Source organism: Diabrotica undecimpunctata, chromosome 3, assembly GCF_040954645.1.
Source record: "Diabrotica undecimpunctata isolate CICGRU chromosome 3, icDiaUnde3, whole genome shotgun sequence".
Taxonomy (NCBI): domain Eukaryota; kingdom Metazoa; phylum Arthropoda; class Insecta; order Coleoptera; family Chrysomelidae; genus Diabrotica; species Diabrotica undecimpunctata.
Genome location: NC_092805.1, coordinates 46,387,445 through 46,411,011, shown reverse-complemented (window position 1 = coordinate 46,411,011; position 23,567 = coordinate 46,387,445). Strand labels below are relative to the sequence as shown.

The 23,567-nt window shown below is 31.8% G+C and overlaps 2 protein-coding genes across 3 annotated transcripts in view; one reads left to right on the top strand and one right to left on the bottom strand.

Annotated features, from left to right (window-relative positions):
• Positions 1-23,567, bottom strand: part of Ac78C (adenylyl cyclase 78C) — a 757,610-nt gene that overhangs the window by 135,279 nt on the left and 598,764 nt on the right. The gene's annotated exons all lie outside the window — the stretch shown is intronic.
• Positions 1-23,567, top strand: part of LOC140437892 (uncharacterized) — a 77,047-nt gene that overhangs the window by 13,822 nt on the left and 39,658 nt on the right. The window lies entirely within an intron of this gene.

Here is a 23,567-nt window from a genome sequence, read left to right as displayed (position 1 = left end):
CTTTCAGAATATATAATTGGGATTGTAAATATTGTACTTTTCTTAAATAAACATGTAATATAAACTCTCTAGATCTAATTTTCGCGCCCAACTAAATATTCATAATTTTTGCATATGCGGTTTTTTTCCTAAGGACGGCATTATTATGCAATGGAAAACTAGGAATAGAAATTAGAACTAGATATTGAGATGTTACTAATTGTCTGACCTTTATATGGAGTTGGACCCTGAACAATTACTGCTTGGTGTTATCGAATAAAGTGGAAAATATCATGGACACAACACGTAAGAAACACGGAAACGTTAAGAAAGATAAAAAAGAAATAAATAAAATAAAGGAAATAAAAATGAGCTAGTGTCGTCACATACTAAGAAATGAAAAATATGAGTTGATGCAAATGGTTATACAAGGGAAAGTGGAGAGAAAAGAGGACAGGGGAGACGTCAGAAGAACGTCCTGTTTGAAATATTTAAAGCAGTGAAGTGAAACAACAAAAGTAGATCTTCAGAACTACTTCAGAAAGAGTAAAATGGGCCGTGATGATCGCCAATGTCATCAAAAGATGAGGCACACGAAGAAGAAGAAGAAGTAGCTTATTCAAAATCTGCCCAAAATCTTATGTAGACTCTAAATACTTGCTGTATCTTTGCATACTTATTATAATTTAGATTTCATTAAAAAATATTAAAGTGGATGATGACTTCCGGATTAAATGGAAGTAATATTAACGAATATGGAGAGCTGTAAATATTTGATAGGTCATGCGTGTATGCGGATATTTACAATTTCAGATTTCGAATCATATTACTGTTAGAAATATGTTTAATATAGTCTAAATAAAACACTCTGTAAAATGTTTTAATAATGAATTATAATAAATAGTTATATACTATTATTCTATACAAAAAGTGACTTAATTTGTGTCTTCTGATTAATAAATAATTTGTGTTTTAATCGACAAAAACACAGAGTTCAAATCAATTTATAAAAAAAAATATTTATAATGGAACAATAATTTTAACTTGAATGTAAATAAATTAAATCACCCAGAGTTTGACATTATGCCAAGGTCAACTATAAATAATTCAAACATAAATAAATAATTCAACAATTTATTTAGTAATAAAATGAAAGATTATAAATATATTTAATAACTGTTAAATTCTAGTTTTTATTAAACAATATCTTGTTTCATAGTGTACAGCTGGAATAAAACTTTTATATTTGAGCGTTTCATGCCATTATTATTTATATGAAATAATTATAGATTAAAAATCGGAATAGCATCTTGGAATGTTGGAAGATTTACAGATAAAAGTATGGAGCTGGTAAATGCGCTTAAATATCACAGAGTGCAAATTGCGTGGATCCATGAAATAAAATGTGGTACTTATGTACAGATGAAATATTACACCTTATGGACAGAAGGAGGGAAAATAAGAATAATCCCGAACAATATAAAAAACTGGATAGAACAGTCAACAGAAAGATAAAAGAATCCAAAGAGAAATGGTTACAAGAAAAATGTCAAGAGATAGAAGAGCTAGAACGAAGACACGATAGTTTTAATATGCGTAAAAAAATTAAGGAGTTTACTTACACTTACAAGAAAAAACAGTTTGGCAGGTTAACAGACGAAAAAAAAACAAACTTATTGTAGATAAAGAAGAACAGTTACAGACTTAAGCAAATTACATAAAAGATTTGTTTACGGATTATCGTCATATTTGTACGAACACTCTTGATCTGAATGGACCAAAAATATTGAAAAGTGAGGTGATAAAAGCTATAGATCAAACGAAAGATGGGAAAGCAACAGGATGCGATGAAATACCAGTCGAATTTTTAAAAGTTTTTGACGAGAACAACCTGAATGTAGTATTAGAACTGTTTAATAAGATAGATGTTGGATTCTACAATTTGTTTGGCCTATATTTTATCGGGGGCTAGTCTGCTCAGTCAGGTGAGTCTTGAAGATTCTTGCCATTGTTATATTCGTATTCATTGACGTTAAAAACTCCCCGAGTAACGAGTTTTGTTAAATTATTTACCGAATTTTTACAAACCTGCAGATGAAAGCGACCCTTTAGAGGGTCTCTGGTGATCCGAGGACTCTTACCAGTATCATAATCATGTTTAGCGACCTCGATAACATCCGAGTACGGACTTTTGACTAGTTCTATAATGAATTTTTACAAGGCTTTTACGAAGAAGGCATTGTTAATACTCTTCACCAGGGTACCAGGGCGCTCTTGTCTGTATCATATTCGTATTCAACGGCCTCAAAAAACACTGAGTAACAAAATTTGACTCTTTTTTGTTAATACTCATCGAGTTATAACTTTTTAAACTTTAAATACTTAAAAATGCACTTTTAAATTCATTTTTCTAATGCACAAAATGCAGTTTTTCATTTCTTCATGATCAGATACACTCACACAGGTTATAGAGATTATTACAAATAGAATGCCTAAAACCGCATTTAAATCCAGTTTTCTTTACGAAAAATCGGGAGTGCAGTGCTTCATTTCCTCGATTGATAATTTTTTTTTAAATTTTTCACAACTTTTTTAACTAGAGCACATTCTAATTCTACTTTGGATATATACTATATCAAATCACAATATTAATATTAAAAAGGGAATCATTAAATCCTTATATGATAGAGCCAAAATTACTTCGAACGAAAATTCGTTCTTGGAGGAAAAACATTTTGTTAACATCTGTTTTATTAAAAAATGATTATCCTTTATCGTTTATAAATAAGGAGTTTTCAACAATCGATCGAATAGAACAGAACAACTTAGAACGATATCCTACAGCATACACAAGGAATAATACGAGGAAAATAACAATACCATACATAAAAGGATTATCAGAATAACTTAAAAGGATAGGAAATAAATTCAACATTTCAACAACATTCAAAACAACAAACACGTTGAGATCTATTTTGTCCAAAATCAAGCCTAACAATGAACAAGAAAGGACAAAGAATTGCATTTATAAAATACCTTGAATCCGATCAGTTTTATTTAGGTGAAACATCAAGGCCATTAAATGTAAGAATAAGTGAATATCAATCTTATATTAAAAATAGAGAATTTTATAGATCTCAAATATGTAAACACACATGAGATAATGAACATATGATTCAATGGAATGATTTAAATATAGTCCTAAAAGAAACGGGTAGTAAAAGGAGAAAAATCAAAGAAGCGGCTCTAATTATGCTAAATGAGACCAATTGTTTCACAAATTCCTCGGCAGAATGTAGTAGGATCTGGTTACACATATTGAAAGAGAAAGTTATTAAAAGGAAAATATCAGTATTGGTAAGTCAGTAACATATAGAGCATACATCATTTATGTTTTTTAAATAACAAACATATAAAATCAGAATTTGGTGTTTATTGAAGGTAAACTAAATGCACGACCAAATACTTATCATGTCGGGATAGTATTAGGAGGTTTTTTCCTGGTTTTCCCTCATAATTCACTATGAAATCACTAACAGGAGAATTTTACTGTTATCATGACATGCATTTGTCTTTTTAAAGACGAATTACATGCTATGATCTTTTCTGATCGATATTCTCAAGTTAAAGTTGATTTCATGTAATCGAATGAACTATCTTATAAATAAAGTCATCCCAGAAGCGCAACTCAACAATATTGGCAATATAATTTTAAAGTCGTCTACTTTAAAATGTATAATGTATGTCTGAATTGTCAATATACGTGAGTCAGATAAAATTAAATTATTAGAAGAATTTTTTACTAAGTAACAAAAAAACAAAATTTGTTTAATTTACTAATGTTTGTATTTTGAGAACGATTTTCGAAGTGGAAATTAAAACGTCAATAAACGTAATTTAACCTTTAATTGTGGCTTATTCCCATTTAAATAGTAATTACTTTAAAATGCCACAAGAAAATAGCTTCAGAACAATACTAATTCTACTTATGAACAAAAATCTGGAGACATTTCGCTAAACATTTAATATCCGATTTATTACAACCAACTTAGTTATTTATGTATAGTCTGGACTAAAACTAGTTAAAATTAAATGGATTTGCGAGCCTAATAAGAAAAAAAAATTACGGTGTTTATTTTGCTCTGATAAACACAAACAAGCTACAGGCGTAAAAACCCATGGATCAGCACCTCACCTGTATGTATCAATATTATCACAACGGCTATATGCTAGATCAATTAACCTTGACTTTGTTTAGTATGCATCATTTAACACATAAAGCCGGATTCTAAGCAGTGATTTAATATTTACAAAAATATCGCGTCGTTGCCAAACAAAAAAAAATCCTTAAATCTAATTATCATTCTAAGCATTATTTATAGTGAGTTCCAGAAACTCACTCTGTGGTAGAGAATTTAAACTATTGTGATAAGAGCCTTGTAAGTTAATTTTTCTATTAGAATTGAAAATTTTTTTTCAAAATTGTGATATGGTTAAAAAAGAACTAAAAAATCCAAAAATTTATTTTAATTTTAAAAGTTTCTATGTAAAAATAACAATTTAGAAATAACATCGATGTTCAAATAATATCCGTGAGCAATCATATCATATTAACTACACACAACCAAAGTTATATGGAATAATCTGGTATTTCTTATTATTTCAAGCGAATTTAAAAAAAAAACCAACATACGAAGTCAAAGAATATTCATTTTAGAACAATTTAATCACCTTAAACGGTATTAAAAAGGAAAACGGTGAACTCATGAAATAATAAATTGAAACCACTTATTTTAAGGTTAGTAACATAAAAATTTTCAATGCATAATTCCTAATGTTTAAATTGTTTTTATTTATTTGTGTTTTTTTTAGTAGTCCCTGTAAATACCCCTAACCCTTATACAAGCTTCAATTTGCGTGGGCATGCTCCTAAACAAATTGTCAATATTTTGTTGTGGCAGGTTATTCTATTCTTTAAGAGCAGCATACTAGTTATACAGTGTTTTGTGGATTCTCCCTGTGAGCTCTAATTCTTCTTTTAAGCATATCCCACAATTGCTCTAAAGGGTTAAGGTCAGGTGAGCAAGCAGGTCACTCCAGAACAGTAATTCTTTCTGTTTCAAGGAAGTCTATAATCACTCTGCTGGTACTTGCATTATCATGCATGAAAATTAAAATTTCCCCCATCGCACCACTCCAGAGCCTAACTATAGGTTCTAGAACTAAATCAACATACCAATGAGCTGTTAAAGTTGGTTGGATGAAAATTAAAAAAGTTTTTTAATAATTATATTGCCTTCTCAGAACATGGCACTTCCTTCTTTATATCTGTGAACAGGTCTGGTAATTTCCGTTTTTGCTTGTCTTCCTGGCTCTCTAAGTACACGAATTCGTCTATAATCTGATTTTTCACAAATCATGGTTTCGACAATCTCTCATGTTCCAGTAAATTTTTGATGTATTTTGGTTTTGGTGGTGTTAACCCCACATAAGGTATAATTTCCTTTTTGAACGCAAAAGCACGTTGTTTTACAAGTAAGCAACGGTAAGTTTTTCGTTTAATATACAACTAAAGCAAATAATCTATAACGTACCGAGCTGTGTTCTCTGATTGTTTTATCGGTTTGTTAATTTTTCATAAAAACCTTTATACTTCGCAACAGTAACAAGATTTTTCAAAATAAATAAATATTGGGAAAAAGACAGTTAAGATTTGATTTCAAGTATAGTGCATCTGTGTATCCGTTTATACGTATTTCGTCCTAAAAGGGCTCTTCAGAACGTATATTCACAGTCGCTCTGAACGTGAAAATAAATATTTTCTGTCTTAGGAAGCAACTCTAACATGGCTTCGTATGGACGCAAATAGCGACATCTGATATTCAAATTAAAATAAATATTGGTTTGAAATACATGGTGATTCCATATAAGTTTGGTTGTGTTTATAATTTAACAGCATATTTTGTTCATTTACTTTGTACAAAAATTAGTTTAAAAGGTTTATAAAAGTGTAATTTTAAAACTTTATGCCATTACCATTGAATCCATGTATTAAATAAAATTTACATTTATTTTATGTAACAATATGGTGTCCTGTAATCCAGAGAACAATAGGGCAATTTTACCAGTTAATGAGCCGGACAAAGGAGGTTATCTCATTTGAACATTAGAATCTGAAGACCGTTAACGAATACATTTATCTTTTGATACAAGAGAATTACTTATTGCTAATATTTTTCAAACTCTCGTGGAAAAAATTAGGAATAGTAACGAATCTTTAGGAAACGGCGACTTTGACTGAAAAGTCAATGTCCACAGTAAGAAAAATTGTAAGTAATTATCATCATCATCATTTAACCCGGATCTATCCACTGCTGGATATAGGTCTTCCTCAGTCTTTTCCATGTATTTCTGTTTTGTGCTGTTTGCATCCAATTTTTGTCGATCCTTTTTATGTCATCAGACTATCTTGTTGGTGGACGACCTCTACTTCGATGTGCTTCTTGTCTCGGTCTCCACTGTATTATTCGTTGTGTCCATCTGTTATCCGACATTCTGTTTTCCGTCTTATTTCCTTGTTCGTGATCCGATCCCTACGAGAAACGCCTAACATCGATCGTTCCATGGCTCTTTGGGTAACACAAATGTTATTTCTTACTTTCTTGGTTAGTGTTAATGTTTCTGCACCACATGTAAGTACTGGCAACACGCACTGATTAAAGACTTTTCTTTTAAGACACATAGGCAGTTCTGATTGACAGCTTAGCTTGCCGAATGCCACCCAAGTGAGTCCTATGCGGCGGCTTAGTTCGCACGTTTGATTTTCTTTATTGGCATTTACTGATCTTCGCTATCGTATTATGTCCTAAGTTGACTTATATTAGGTGTTACTTTAAGCATTCATTGACATTCCATTTACTGAAATCTTTTTCGCTTATTAATCGTTTTTTGTGTGGTTGATTTTTAGTCCTACTTGTAGGGAGAGGCTTAAGTATTAGTTTCTCCAGTTGTGAGCAAACCTTCAAATGACTAAGCATTTCTCATTGTCATTCACTTTCCTTTTTCACTCAGATTTGCGTTCTTATTCTTAAACATATGCTCTATAATGTTGTAACAATTTTTGGCGAAATTGTGTCTCCCTGTAGCTTATCCCCGTTTTATTTTAAATACGTTGGTCTTTTTATCTGCCAGTTTCACACTTGCTGTCTTTTTTGATAGATGTAGTTTATCATGTTTATAGGCATATCTGATGCTCTATGTACGAAAGCTCTTTTAGAAAGTCTTAATTCCTTGTAAATGATCATTCGTGCCATATCCTGCTCTAAACCTGCTTGCTCTCTTGGCTGATAGAAATCCAACTTACTTCCTAGCCTGTTGGTAATAACTCTAGTAAATAGCTTATATACTTGTGACAACAAGCTAATGGGGCGGTAGTTTCTAAGGTCGCTGATATCTCCCTTCTTATGAAGTAAGATGATTTCCGCGTTGTTCCACTGCGTCGGTGTTATCGCTTCGCACAGACATTTATTGAACAGTTTAGCAAGTGTCAGTAAGAGCTTATTTCCTCCTAGTTTTAGGCTTTCGGTCATTACCCTGTCTTCACCTGGGGATTTATTGTTCTTCATCACCCGAAGTGCATTTTTAATTTTGTCAACAGTTATGTTCGGCATTAATTCTGAGCCTTGATTCTCTATCTTTGGTAAGGGGCGTCTTTCATCGGATTCACTTGTTTCATAGAGTTGTCTGTAGAAGTCTTCCACTGTTTTCACTATTTCTTCCTTATCAGTCACAATGTCGTCTTGTTTATTTCTTAACTTATGTATGTTCTTTTTTCCTGTGGACATGTTGTGTCTTAGAACTTTCAGACTTCTATTTTTCTCTATCAGCCTTGTCACCTCTCTCATGTTATGTTGCCGTATGTCTCTTCGAAAATCTCTCTAAAATAGTTAGAATCTGGGAAACTTATGTGGAACAACTGTTTAATGATGACCGTCCTAGTGGGTATACACTGAGCAATGATGATACTGGCCCTTCTATTCTAAAATCAGAAGTGGAGAATGCTATAAAGGGTCTTAAAAATAACAAAAGACCAGGCAACGATAACGTATACGGGGAAGTATTGAAAATGCTGTGCGAAACAAACAGTCAATTTCTAGACTCACTCGTCAGACTCTTTAACAATATTTATAACAGCGGGGAGTTTCCTGAAGACTGGCTAGAGTCAACTTTTGTTGCCATACCGAAAAAACCAAAAGCAAAGTCTTGTGATCAACATCGGATGATAAGTCTAAGTAACCACATTTCGAAGGCATACACCAAGGTTATTTACAACAGAATAAGCAAAAAATGCGAGGATAACATTGGAGATTCGCAGTTTGGGTTTCGGAATTCTCTTGGGACAAGAGAAGCACTTTTTAGTCTACAGGTACTTATCCAGCGCTGCAGAGATATGAACAAAGACGAGTACATATGCTTTATAGACTACGCAAAAGCATTCGATAACGTAAAGCACGAAAAGATAATTGAAATTCTCCATAAGATCGGAGTCGACTACAGAGACATTCGAACAATAGCGAGTCTCTATTGGGGCCAAACAGCTAAAGTGAAAGTAGGATCTACATTTACCAATAAAATTGAGATCAAGAAAGGGGTACGACAGGGCTGTATCTTGTCTCCTATTCTCTTTAATATATACTCAGAAGAAGTATTTAAGACAGCGCTGGAGGAAAGCACAGAAGGCATAAAGATAAACGGACAAATAATTAATAACATAAGGTATGCTGATGACACTGTGATTCTAGCAAGTAGCATGGAGGAACTGAGTTGCCTAATGAGTAAGATACAAAAAACAAGTGCACAATACGGACTCAGACTAAATATCACAAAAACCAAATGGATGTTAGTAAGCAAAACCCAACAACCACCACAGCAACTGATATTAGACGATGAAAGAATTGAACACGTGGATTCGTACATCTACTTGGGAACAACAGTTAACTCAAATTGGGATCAAGCGAAGGAAATACGTATAAGGGTAGAAAAGGCAAGAGCATCGTTCACTAGCATGAAGCAAATTTTCACCTCTAAAAGCCTCACCCTACCTCTCAAAATTCGACTTCTGAAATGTTATGTATTCCCGGTTTTGTTATATGGAATGGAGGCGTGGACAATGACCGCAACATTGATGAAAAAAGTAGAGGCCTTCGAAATGTGGGCTTACCGACGTATATTACGTATATCCTGGACTGAGCACGTGACCAACGAAGAGGTACTACGCCGGATAGGTAAAGAGAGAGAGGTAGGAATAAGTATAAAGAAAAGAAAGTTGGAATACTTGGGTCACGTTATGAGACACAATAAATATAGAGTACTACAACTGATCGTCCAAGGGAAAATAGACAGCAGAAGGGGTCCAGGGAGGAGAAGACACTCGTGGCTCCAAAACTTGCGGCAATGGTTCGGATTGTCATCTGCTGAACTATTCAGATCTGCCGCAAACAAAGTCAGAATAGCCATGTTGATTGCCAATGTTCGGAACGGACAAGGCACATGAAGAAGATGTCTCTTCGGATTTCTTTGTTTATTGTGTTACTGAGTTGACTAAATTCTGCGTAGTTTGTGTTATACCTGTCCTTTAGCCTCCTTCTTTCTTAGATCAGATTTTTAGTGTTGAGACTTATTTTCTCATGTTTTTTTTTCATTTTAGGACAGCACAACTTCTCGGCTTCTTTAAGGGCTTTTACGATACTTTCGTTTAAAACTTCGACCTGTGTTTCGTCGTTGATTTGTTGAAGGTTATGGTCAATGATGTCACGAAAGTGGTCTATATTTTCGGGCGGGTTTATTTACGATTATCTGATTTTATCGTTTTTGTTCGTTCATTCTTTAAATTGAACAGAATTTTTGCTCGAATCAATCTGTGATCGCTTCCAATTGTAAATCTGTTTAAAACAGATACAATTTTTTTTTATTAGCAATGATAAAATCTATTTCGTTCTTTGTGAAACCGTCTGGACTTTTCCACGTCCACTTTCGTTGGGGCTTTTTTTGAAAGAATGAGTTCATAAAAAAAAGATTTTCTTGGTGTAAAAAATCTACAAGCATGGTCCCTCTTTCATTTCTTTCTTCATAGCCGTAGTTTCCTAGTGCGGTTTCACTTTAGTCTTCTTTATTTCCCAGCTTAGCATTAAAATCTCCTATTATCAGAGTATAAAACGTCTTAGTACTTTTCAGGGCTGTTCTAATATCTTCAAAGAACATTTCAATCTCTTCATCTGTGTGGCTTGTCGTTGGTGAATACACTTGTATCAATTTTAATTTATATCTCGAATTCAACTTTAAGATTAGAGTGATAACTCTCGAGCTTACACTTTCTATTTTTAATATGTTTGGTACATGTCGTTTGTGTACGATAAATCCAACCCCACCATTTGATGAATTGTCTTCTCCTTGAAATGGAATAAGTGGCTAGATTTAAGAGTATATTGCTCTTCTCCTCTTCTTCTGACTTCGCTGAGACCCATTACGTCCCACTTTATTGATTTTAGCTCTTCCTCCATTTCTAACAATTTAGACTCTGATGCCATTGTTCTTACATTATATGAAGCAATTTATATTATTTAAGTAATTATATAACATCAAGAATAAGAAGACGGAATACAGTGTGTATCTTGTATAATGAAAACAATGACACTAGTCGACAGGCTTCTCTACACTAAACACTGAAATTAAGTGCGGTAGAATAACTGTATGGAAGTATGCATTTGCTACGTACAGGGTTTAGATACAAAAATGTAGATAAAAGGTAGATATACCTACTTATTAAAATTAAAAATAGTATAATCGAGGGAACAGATCTATTGTTTATGTAGATGAAAGCTGGTTCCGCACTCTCGATTCGGTATCTAAAGTTTGGATAGATAATAGTCAATATTACACAATAAAAGCGCCTTCTAGTACAGAAAACATAACAATATTCAATGCAGGATCAGTAGACGTATGGATTCCAAATGCCTTATCTCTATCAGCTAGAAACATTGTTTAATCACAAATTAGTCCAATAACTTGTAATCTCACATTAATTTTTACTGAATTTTTATAGTTTCACCGTGTATAATTGTGAAACATATCGATTAATAGTAATTATAGTTTGTTCAACTTCCTGAAAATTATAGATTGCCTAATAGGAATTAAGGAAATGGTTGCAATCATTTTCTTTGTTCAAATTACATTTGTCAGCTTTCAAAAGTCAAAGGTTTCTATTTTATGCAGGGGACAATACACTTATTTGATGAATCGTAGCATTTATGTGAGATTATTAATATAGCTTTGGGACTAGTTTGGAAGGCAGTCTATTATAAATTTTAACAGCTATAGTCTACTAATTCAGTAACTGTCCATAAAACCATATTTTACTCCAAGACTTCAACATTTTATTTTATCATCGTCAATCTAGAAGAATTGGACACAGGACATTAGAAACAATTCGAAATTATAATTACATTCGAATTGTCCAAACATCAATGATTCAGGTGTCGATTGCCATGACAACACTCTTTTAATATAGTTGAAGACTGGTTTAAAAATAAGTTAACATCCAATATATTCTCGAATAGTGTTACAGTTATGGATAACGTATCAAATCATAGCAACCAATTAAGTATAATTGTCAGATTAAGCGATACGCAAATAACAATACATAACTAAAAAACTCAAACATCGAAGTATAACACGTCTGTTGTAATCGGCATATTTAATTAAAATTAAATTAAACAATCCATAAGGACTAAGCTCAAAACGTTTTTGGACTAATCAGTGCATCTTCAGTGAACCTAAAAGCCAGTAATCCCACTAAATTAAATAAAAATAGAAAGTAAAATTTTTAACTGCTTTTTAACATCAAAACCAAACAGTGGTTGAGTTTAAATGGAATAAATTAAACTTAAAAATAATAAATTGTATGGCAGTATGCCGATGAAATTGGATTGCCAACAGGGAACATAAGTCCCTACTCAAAAGAGTTATTTACATCTGAACTGTAGGAATATTAGATGACAACTAACCTGAGATACCGGAAGTTACTCTTGTACTTCCGGTACTAATTGAATCTTTACAGTAATAATAACATTCGGAACAAGATTGATAGTATATTTTTATTAGATTTTATTAAATTGAGACAGTAGGTGTTAATTTTATTAGTAATTATACCCATTTCTTTATATTTTGTAAACTGACTATAAAATTAAATTTATCAGTTAAATTTGAAGAGGATTTTAGAAAAAGGCAGAAATTAAAATGTAATAATACGAGAAAGTAACTGAATTAAGAATGAATGCGGTTAAATAATTAAATGTGAATGAAATATTGTTTGAATTTGATTGAAAAAATGAGGGTTTTATAAGATTATTGATGCTAAGAGATAGTAAATTATTACAAGAGTCATAAGATAAAATGTGGTAGTGATAGTAATAAATGAATTATAGTCAATGTCATAAGTTGGTAATTTAAATTAAATACCCACAGGAAAAGAACTTGATAAGTCCAGTTTTTGACAAATTTCGTTTTTAATACCATTTTGTAGCTTTAATTACTTGGTTTCTAAGAGTAATACAATACAGGGTAATAACTTCATAAGTTACAAGATATAAGTGTTTAAAAAAACCCTGTACAGGGAAATAACTTGACATTTACATTCCAAACTGGAAAAAACGTTGCTAACTCCAGATATTCCTAGTAGTTGAAACAAAGGTATGCGACATTATGTAACCTGATTTCCACAGATGCTTTTAGTTTTTGTGTTTTGAAGGTTATGTTATTGCTCAGTTTGTTTATTTTAAAGTAAAAGTAATTATTTACAAAGTTTGATACTTTAATCTGATAAATCAAAATATTCATGGCAAATTCGGGTGAGTGTTCGAGTCATAAATTATCTTGTGCTCGTGTGAAAAACCTCGCTACGAGCACAAAATTGATCATTTTTCCATGTAAATCTCCATAAGAAATTCTTAGGTCCAAAATAGTAAATTGACGACAAAGTCGTATAGCTCGGAAACGGCTAGACGGATCATGATGTATGAGGTATCGATGGAAAGGTTAATAAACATGGCTTCGTATTAAGAAGGCACTGTGGCGTATTTTTATTTGATCAGGTCGTATGGGGTATCAAAAGATTGGATTTTGTGTATTTAATAAAACTATAATACAGCGTGTAGTCAAAGTTTGTAACATCCACTGATAGATAAAGGTAAACATATATAAAGGGTAACGTTCACTGATAGGCATGAGTCTGTCTGAGTCTGTCAAAACATATATACAGGGCATAGTCAAAAGTATATGACTACAAAAAGACTACAGGGTATTGCCAATAACCAGAATTATAGTGTAAAATGTTTTGTATATCTTCTTCTTTTGCTGCCTATTCGTTTCGAATATTGGCGATCATTCTAACTATAATTATTTTATTAACTGATGCTTTAAATAGATTAGTTGTAGTTGTGGAAAACCATTTTCTCTACTCAGTTCCTCAGGTTTTTTAACCATGATATTCTTCTTCTTTGTATGACATAGTTTACTCTTTTTCTGTGTTTTATTTGTTACATCAGCAATGATTTTATAGGGAAACAACGTGAAAGTCCTTTTTACAGGGGAAAAACTTGTTAAGTACATGTAGACAAATAAAACACAATTAATACCAGTAACATGCGATATACAGTTAAAAAAAAACGTTAACCAACGACCAATATATCAAATTTTATTCTTTTTATTGCTGATTAATTGTAAGATGTAATCTAACATAATCACAGAGTTTTAAACTTTCAAAATGTTCTCCTAAACAAAACCAAACCTGACTTATTAAGTTATTTTCCTGTTGGTTTCTACGTATCTATGGTTTCACATACAGACAATATATGTATGTGATATATGTATTAAAATGTAGTACAATATTGCCAAAAATATAATCTAATATCATTGTTTAATAAATTGTGTGTACCTATATTAAACAATTTGATTTCAATCATAAGTATTTTTTGGAACGCCACTGCTTTTTTTTTGGTGAGGCATTACTGTTCCTAGACATTTCGGCCACTACAGTTGAAACATAGGTACTCTATTTTTTATTATGAACATTTGGGTACCAACTTTGCTCAGTAGCTAACGAGTTATATAATATATAGTTATAGTCTCTATAACCTTCTATATAACTATATATATATATATATATATATATATATATATATATATATATATATATATATATATATATATATATATATATAATCGTCAAATCTTTGGAACTCCCATGGGATCGTCCATTTCCCCCATTCTAGTTAATTTCGTACTCGACGACCTTATCAATGAGAGTATCAGTAAGTTAGATTTCCGGGTTCCCTTTGTAAAGCGTTATGTCGACGACTTTATCCTAGCAACACCACCTGATAAGATTTTAAGCACCTTATCAGTCTTTAATAGCGTTGATCCTCACCTTCAATTTACATGTGAACTGGAGGTTGATAACAGCATACCGTTTTTGGATATGCGAATCATACGCACACATAGTAACACATTGGGCACTACGTGTTACAGAAGAGACATAGCGAGTAACCGGTTCCCTAATTACCACTCTACACACCCAATAAGATACAAACAGAACTTTGTACAAGCTCTTAGCTTTAGAGTACACACGTTGACCCATACGCGGTACAAGAGGGAATCTTTGGATTTACTCAAATCCATTATCATTGATAACTCTTACCCCATATCCATCATCAACAGATACCTTTTCTCTAAAAGCTATGGTCATTCTATTTCGGAAACACCTAACGGTGCAATACTAGCCTCCATATCCAATAGCATACAGACGAACATTTCCCAGTTAACCCCAAAACCAGCCACAAAATATGCTTCTCTTCCCTATTTCCCACAAATTACGAACAATCTTACTAAACTATTCGAAAACTTACCCGTCAAAATATCCCTAAAAAATACTAAAACAATTGGAAAGTTATTCTCCAAGTTTCAAACTCCACTAAGCTCGTTAGAGCACACTAATGTTGTCTATCAGATACCCTGTTCAGAATGCAACTCCTGCTACATTGGCCAGACCAGTCGGTCTCTTGTAGGGCGTATAACTTCACACAAAAGCGACATTAGACTTTCCAAACCCTCTTGTGTCCTTGCACAACACGACATTTCCACCAAACATCACATTGACTTCACAAATACCAAAATACTGGCGAAACAAAATAACCATCAGAAACGCTCCTTTATTGAAATGTGTGAGATCCTCAAGAACTCATCGGCAATAAACAAAAGAACTGACATCGACAATTTGAGCCAGGTTTACCACTCTCTCATCTTACGAAGTAAATAACACCTATTCTTCAGTTAAAATTTGGCTTATTTCCCATTCAAAACAATAACACAATCATCCCCTATTTCCAAGTTTCATTAAAACATAAATTATAAGTAATATGTATATCAAATAATATTTCCGCCATACAAATCCACCCGTCTAACTAATCATGCAATGACCCCTGTAGAACTTCATAATTGTCTCAAACCTTGGAATTTGGTGACATATGGCCCTTAAAAAATGTTCGGTATCGCGTCACGTTGTTTGCATAGGTTGCAATAAATCAGAGCTCCCTTCAGTGGAGAACCATCTAAATGAAGCCAAATGTTCGTTTAAAAATTTTTAAATCTTCGTATCTACGAATATGAACATTATTTTCTGCAGAGTTTGTGTGTTTTTTGTTTTGTTTTTTTTTGTTAAGTTAGTTTTAAATAATGAGTAAAGGTTGCAGTAGATATAATAACATCGATAATATGCTACATATTGAGTTGTAAGTTATGAACTATAAACATCTGTATTTCTTATAAACTCTATGTCATCTGTTATCTTTTAGAGAACTGATGAACCTTTAGAAATATAAAGCGAAACGTGTTCGATAAACTTTGAAGTAGTTGACTTCTTTTTTTATTTGTCAACCTGAATGACCGATTAAACCTCTGAATTCACTAGTTGAATACTTTAGAAATATATATATATATATATATATATATAGTTATAATCAACTTTTTTGACTTCACCTTTGATTTAGAATATTAGTAATACCTGTTTAAAAAGGGTAAAGCCTGAACTCTGTTACATCATTTTTTTATTTAGGTATTACGATAATACGATAAAATGTAACAATGATAAAAGAATTTCCGTTACACTAACAATACCCAGCATAGTTCTTGTAATTTTAGAATGTTAAAAATCGTTGGATGTGCTCGACGTATTTGTTAGTAAATCTGGCATACCTGTATTACTCAACTAAGATGCGGGTGTGATGTTTGGTTAAAACACAAACCCTGGTAATGCTACATAATATTTATAATTTAATTGTTAGTTTTTGATAACACTGTGATGATAACCTCCGTTCTATTTTCTTGATAACACGAATTAAAAATTTAATGGCTGTTGATTTGAGCCTAATCGTTGTTAGGAAAGATTACATTTACGACTGATGTGTTGATATCTTCAGTGAGGGTAAGTGTTCTATTATTAGTTTTTTAAAGTGTTCTATTAATATTCGCAACTAGATTTAACATAAGCTCCAGAAAAAAAAAACATAAGTACATAGATTTGAGAGAGAAAAAAGTCAAACAATTGATAAAGTCGAGTCCCGATTAAAAAATATAACAAAAGTTAAAATAAGCGCTTAAAAATCATAAAATTTCACTTGAAAAAAGCATAAAATATGCTCAAAAAATCGTACAATTTTTTTTTTATTTAAATTAATGTGTCTCGGCATTGACACAAACAATATTGTGTACAATAATTACAAAAAGCACATGGTACTAATTGCTACAGTTAATCTATAAGCTTAGAACCTATGACTAAATAATACAACAGTTTTATCACTGAGTTATAAGTTAAAGGTAAAGTACATGGAAAACAATAAAACTCGGTTTCTGTTAAATTGTAATTAGGTGGAATATATGTACTGCATATGGTTATTTGGTCGGGACACCAGACAGTTATTGCCATGGGCTCTAAATTGGTAGTTAGGATTTGTTGTATAGAAAATAAATCATTAGACACGAAGATAGATGTTCCTCCACTTGTTCTTGTATACGTAGTCCGAAGGAAATGGTAACTTTCAAAATTTTTAAGATCACGTCTATGAGTTTCCTTGAAATTGGATTCTTGAAGGCCGATGATATCTGCTTTTGTATTATTGATTAATTTTTGTAAGCGTTCTCAGCGAGGGTAGAACCCATCGCAGTGCCACTGCTAACGTAAAAGTAAAATATATTTAACGTTGAGAACGTTGAGAGGATAGAGAAGAGTCGGTTAGATAATCTTCATCATGATTTGTAGATTGAGGTGTTGTGCTTCCAATTTCTGAATTGTCTATATTAAGTTGCTGTTTAATTTTCTTAGAAACTCTTGTAAATCTATTCTTGATTTTTTTATCTTCCAGTGAAGGGTATATTCTAAACATGTCGTCGAGTAGTGATCGAACATTTTGAGTGAACTGCTATGCTTCTTAAAGAGGATTATTACTGCCGAATGAGTTTCCAGAAAGGCAAGAAAATTTTCAACTGGTAAAGAAAATAAGTTTGGATTTTCTTGATAAAGATAATTGACTGTGAGAACAGAGGAGGCGGTTAATTTAGATTGATCGGGTGCAACTTTCTTGGATTTTTTATTTTTATGCTTTTTATGCACTTTTGCATCGGGTGAAGGCATTTTTATGTCTTTGATGGGTAAGTTAGTAGATGTGTTTGTTTCTTGGGAGGTAGAATCGCTGAAGTCAGAACGAGTTCGTTTCTGACCAGTGGTAGGAGAAAGACATTCATTGTTTGCGACAATGGAAGTGGTGGATATATCGACTGTTTTATCTGTTGACTGGGAACCGTATTTTGTGTTGTGTTTGGTGGTGCCATATTGTTTGATATTGGGGTAGCAGGACGGGGGTCAATTGGGGACGTTTGTGCATTTGGGAGTGGATTGCTAGGGATTTTGACAGTTATTTGCTATATGTCCATATTTTTGCATAGAAAACATGCCATTTTGTCGGTGGAGAGAAATATTCTGTACGAATTATTGTCGAATGGAATTATTAATGAAGTTTAAATTTCGAGGCTATCTGTGGTTGGAGTAACGTATACCTGTCTTCTGAAGCTCTTAATATGCGTAAATTCATCACCAAGGATTCCAGCTTTAATATATGACACTGGTGAAGCCAGTTAAAGACCTAGATCTTGAAGTTGTTTTTCTATAATTTCATGAGGTATTGATGGACAGACGTTGGAGATTATTAGTCTTTTGGCTGGGGTAACCAGTCTAGTTCTACAGAGTTGATTGTAATCGTAGGGTATTCTGTTAAAATATGTTCGACAAGTTCAGGATTTGTTAAGTATATGCATATCCGATTATTCAGCATGTATTAATATGGCTTGATCTTTTTTTGTGATATTTCGGTTTCGGTTTTGACATATTAGCAGTTGCATATGAATTTGGATTATTACTGATGATGTTGATTCCAGACATGGTGTTGCTAACTGTAGGAGAACAGTGATTTAAGTTGTTACTCATGTAGTCAAAAGTAACTATTTTTGGTTTTCTTGTAATAAAGTTTCGACTGATAGGCAGCAATTGTAGCGGATATCTGTATTACTGGTTACCTGGCTAATACTTCGCCGAACCAGTCCTTGATAGAACTGGCTTATGTCAAATGTGACAAAAAATGTCGACACAGCTGAATGTTTTGGTTAGAAAAGTATTAATAAACAATTTTTTACCAAATAATATTACAGCTCTTGATGTTAAAAACTCTACACAACAATTACTAATTACTTTTTGTTGGTTAAATACTTTTAAAAACTGGTATGTACCGCGATAAACAGCCAATTTTTACACTGATTCACAGAGCAGTATGTACTCGTTCGAATGACTCATACAAATTTAAAGGGATCTTAAAATCAAAATAAAATTTATTTTTTTCCTAATAACCACTAAATCATTTATTAAACATATAACAAATTGAAGTTTTGTAAAAACAAGCAATAACTAAATGTTTGTTTAAAAGTTCCATTGACAAATTTTGTCTTGCATTTAAAAATTTAGACGTTTTATATGTTTAATTGATTTATTATGCCTTAGGCTTAATTTTGCAAAACAAATAAATTTATTTTAATTAAGATTTGATCTCAGGGCTCTTTTGTCGTTAATTATAATAAGTGGCTTCAAAGTAATCTTTAAGCAGTGGCCTTTGAGGAAAGGATGGACAATAGGACAATAAATTTACCCAAATAATTTTATGATACTAAACTATTAAAAAAGAATAAAAAAAATAAACTTTTAAGTAAATTTAAAAAAAAAAAATAAATTTATTGTGAAATGAAGTCACTGAATAAAATATAAAAAAATATAAAAAAAAACAAATTAATTATGATCTAGTTATGATCGTAGTTGAAAGTCTTTGTTGATTACATGGCAAACTAGCCTTTTATTTCCAAGAATTCTATACTGGCTCATTTTCTTCTTACAACTGTCATCGCTCTACATACGCCTGCTATCTCCTGTGCTTGTCAACGTCTCTCGTACACACTATCGCCGCCACAGTCTCTCCAAAAGCTTCTGGACCAAACTTCTATCTCACAGGAACCCAATCTCTTTCTAGTCGAAAAGATTTTCACTTAATCGACTAATACCAAATATACTATACACCTGTTTGTTTATTTGTACTTTCGTTGTCCACTGCTACAAATCCTTGGAGCTCTTTAGCTTTTGCTAAAAGATTTAATCTTTTACACATTTTGTATAGCCCAGAGGGCAGAAAACGATATTATTAAATCGTTTCGTTCATGACCGCCAACGCAAGTGGCACCTCTATAATATGCCAACCACTGCCGTGGTCAAGTTTTAGGAGACATTCGTTGGACTTTCCGAGTTTGAATTTGTATCAGCCCAAGTGTCTGATGAGGCTGATATGCTGAAATTATTCATAACACTTTATTGAAACCGAATAGTCTGCTCGATCTTTCATAGGCGCCAACATGGTATTATAATAAGAAAAATGTAATCGTGATTACATTCGAAATTTTAGAATGATATTGAATAAATATATAAAAACATTTCTTATTACTAATAATCTAAATTTTATGCAACCATTGTTTAAGTTTAGTTATTTAAAAACCATGTTAATTAAAAAAAAGTTAAAAAATCATGTTAATTAAATAGATTACACAATCGTACGCCATTGATACGGGAATACTTCACGTTTCAATAATATGATGTTGGGGTTGCAAACATTGGGACAGTCACAGTACAGTGTTGGCAATACTTAATAACCTTATACTAAGTCTGTTTACCTATAAGTTTGTTATGATCAATTTGATTCGCAATAAATATATATAACTTTATATTAAATTGTATTTATAAATACATAAATTAATATAGCCTAATAGCTTTAAAAAATATTATTTTTGTGTGTGCTAAACAACTAAATAGTCGTTGCCGAGAACTAGTTGCTTGTTTTAAAGATTATTTTGAACAAGAGCGAAATAATGGCGGGCCTTTTTTACGGTTGAATGCTACGAGAAAGATAATTTAAAGAATTTAAAATATATAATTTTGTATTACAATTTTTTATTAAGTATTTTAGCGTGCTGCAAGCCTTAAAACTAAGTTTATCTACTTCTAGTATTATTTTTCAAGCTGTTAAAAATAATGAACTTTTAAAATCACCTCCGACAAAAAGGTATCACAAAAAGACTAAAACTAATAGAGAAGAGTTGAATGTTAGTGGTATCCGTGATATTATTTACGCCTTGTAAAAATCAAGTAATAGTATTACATAATAAAAGTTACTAATTTATTTATTGCCTCAGTATTTGAGGTTTAAATTTTAATTGTATTTAAAATTATACATTTTTATGTGATATTTTATAATACTCGTATTATGGATTAAACTTATCTCGTTTTTCGGTTATGGTTTCAATTTTTATTGAAGTCTAATAAAAAATTAAATTCACCGACCGGTAAAGTCGTTTCACCCTATAAATAGAAACAATTAGATTTGTAAGTTTTAAATATTTAAATGAGTAATGGTTTTTCTTTATTAAGTAGAAAGTAGGCAGATAATACAATAGATATTTGTACGTACCCAAAGCCAATTTGATAGCCCAAAGATAGCAATTATATATATATATATATATATATATATATATATATATATATATATATATATATGGTATCGTATATCGTAAACCTTGTTTTAGTAACCGTTTCATAAATTTTCATTCTCAACACCCATCCAAGATAAAAACAAATTTGGCTTTGGCCTTAAAAACTAGGGTTACTCACTTGTCACACATCGATTTCAGGGACAAGGGACTAAAAAAGTTGAGATCTATACTACTAGAGAACTCCTACCCCATAGGGCTTTTAAATAAATTCATAACAATGAAATAAATTTTCATAACAATGAGGTCCGACAATTGACATTGACATACAACACTTCAATAATACCATCTAAAATAACTTATGGTTCCTTACACTACATTCCAGTTCTGACACCTAAGTTAATGAACATTTTTAAAAATCTTAATGGCTTGAAAATTACAACTGAGAATGCGAAAACGGTATCGAATCCTTTCAATTACTTAAGAAAATTCTGATTGAGAATTCCTATCCATCCTCCCTTATTAATAAATACCTTTTCGTGCAAAGCTATGGTTCCTCTTTAAATGACATACCCAATGGTGACCAACTTAGAATATCAAATAATTCCATTAACAACACTGTTTTGCCTAATACTGTACTTGGGACTCCAACTACCCATTACTCATCTTTACCTTATTTTCCTGTTACTGAGAAACTCGTTACTGTACAAACATAATAACGTACCGGTTAAAATTGCAATTAAGAATGCTAAGACTGTCAGGAATTTGTTTTCTAAAACTAAAACACCTCTGTCCCTTCTGGAACAAGTTAATGTAATCTATCATATACCTTGTGCTAAGTGTGACTCATGTTACATCGGTCAGAGAGGGAGATCACTAAGAGGGTGTCTTACGATACACCGCAGTGATATTAACTTATCCAAGAATACTTGTGCTCTTGCCCAGCATTCTATTAACTCTAAGTACGAAGTGAACTTTAATGAAGTTAAAATTCTTGGCACTGAACGCAATCTCGTTAAAAGACAGTTTTTAGAAATGTGTTCAATATTAAAAAACCCCAATACTCTTAATAAGAGATCCGACATTAGTAACTTGAGCCAAATTTATCATGCATTAATTTTGCAGAATTAGGCTTAATATGTTGTTTACTTTAAATTGTCCCTTAAGGTGTTTTTATCACATTTTCATATTTAATAAATTCAAATAAAAATAAAAATAAAATAAATTATTCTTTCCCTATTAACTTAAATTCATCAACTTACATTTTATTAACTATTTGGCCAATATCACTTTTACATACTTAAAGTAATTGTTCCTTTTGATTAACTTGTTTGGTAAAATTTTAAATTGGAATTGATGCATAGAATCTTTTTCATTCACAGTTCCAAATGCTATGAACCTTGGACTGTGGAAGTTGAATTAATCTTCACCTGTTGGCTGGCTAACCAGTGACATCATAAATATTATAATAGATGATATTTTGGATTGACCTCGCATGCTTTGTTCTTTGTTATCAAATCAATCACTGGGCGGCAAATGGTGATCTTAACCACCTTTTCCTTTCATTTTTTCGCTTTTTAACGACAAGTTGTCAACCAAATTTATCACATTCTATGAATGTACCGCTCTATTGTATTAGAGGTTGGTATTTTGAATTGCTGTTCTGCCATTTTGACCTCAAGGCCATATATATTCACGTTCTTTACGTGGGTGTTAAACCTGTAACTTCATTTACCTGCGAGATTCAGTAAGCTTAAGACTGGTAACTTCATTTTTTATCTTTAATACTATATTTTAATTTTAAATAATTCAATATTGTTACCTAAAGTCAACATTAAAATTTATATATATATATATATATATATATATATATATATATATATATATATATATATATATATATATATATATATATATATTTAGGGATTCTACAGTATTCACTGCTTTCCCTCGCTCAACCGTTTCCATCTCTCTCTGTTGTTTTTTTTTTTATATACATAGATGATTATCACATGTTATTTTGCTGCGCTAATTCTGTTAATTTGTAAACTATACCTAGTTTCAATTAATTGTTCTATACAACTTTAACTCTAAATGTCCAGTATCGTAAGCTTTTTCATATTTTTAACATCATTGACTGCTACATGTCTTTGTAAGTTAACACACATGTTTTTAACTTCTCTATGGATGTTTGGTTTCATATTGTTCTTTTTAGATGAACTGATGATGCTTTCTGAGCAGAAAGCGAAACGTCTTCAATTAATGGATGAAGTAGCCACCTTCTTTGTCTTTTATTTTTCCACCACTCTTCGAGTGTACCTTATTATATATAATATATATATATATATATATATATATATATATATATATATATATATATATATATACATATAGTATTTTTTGTCTTC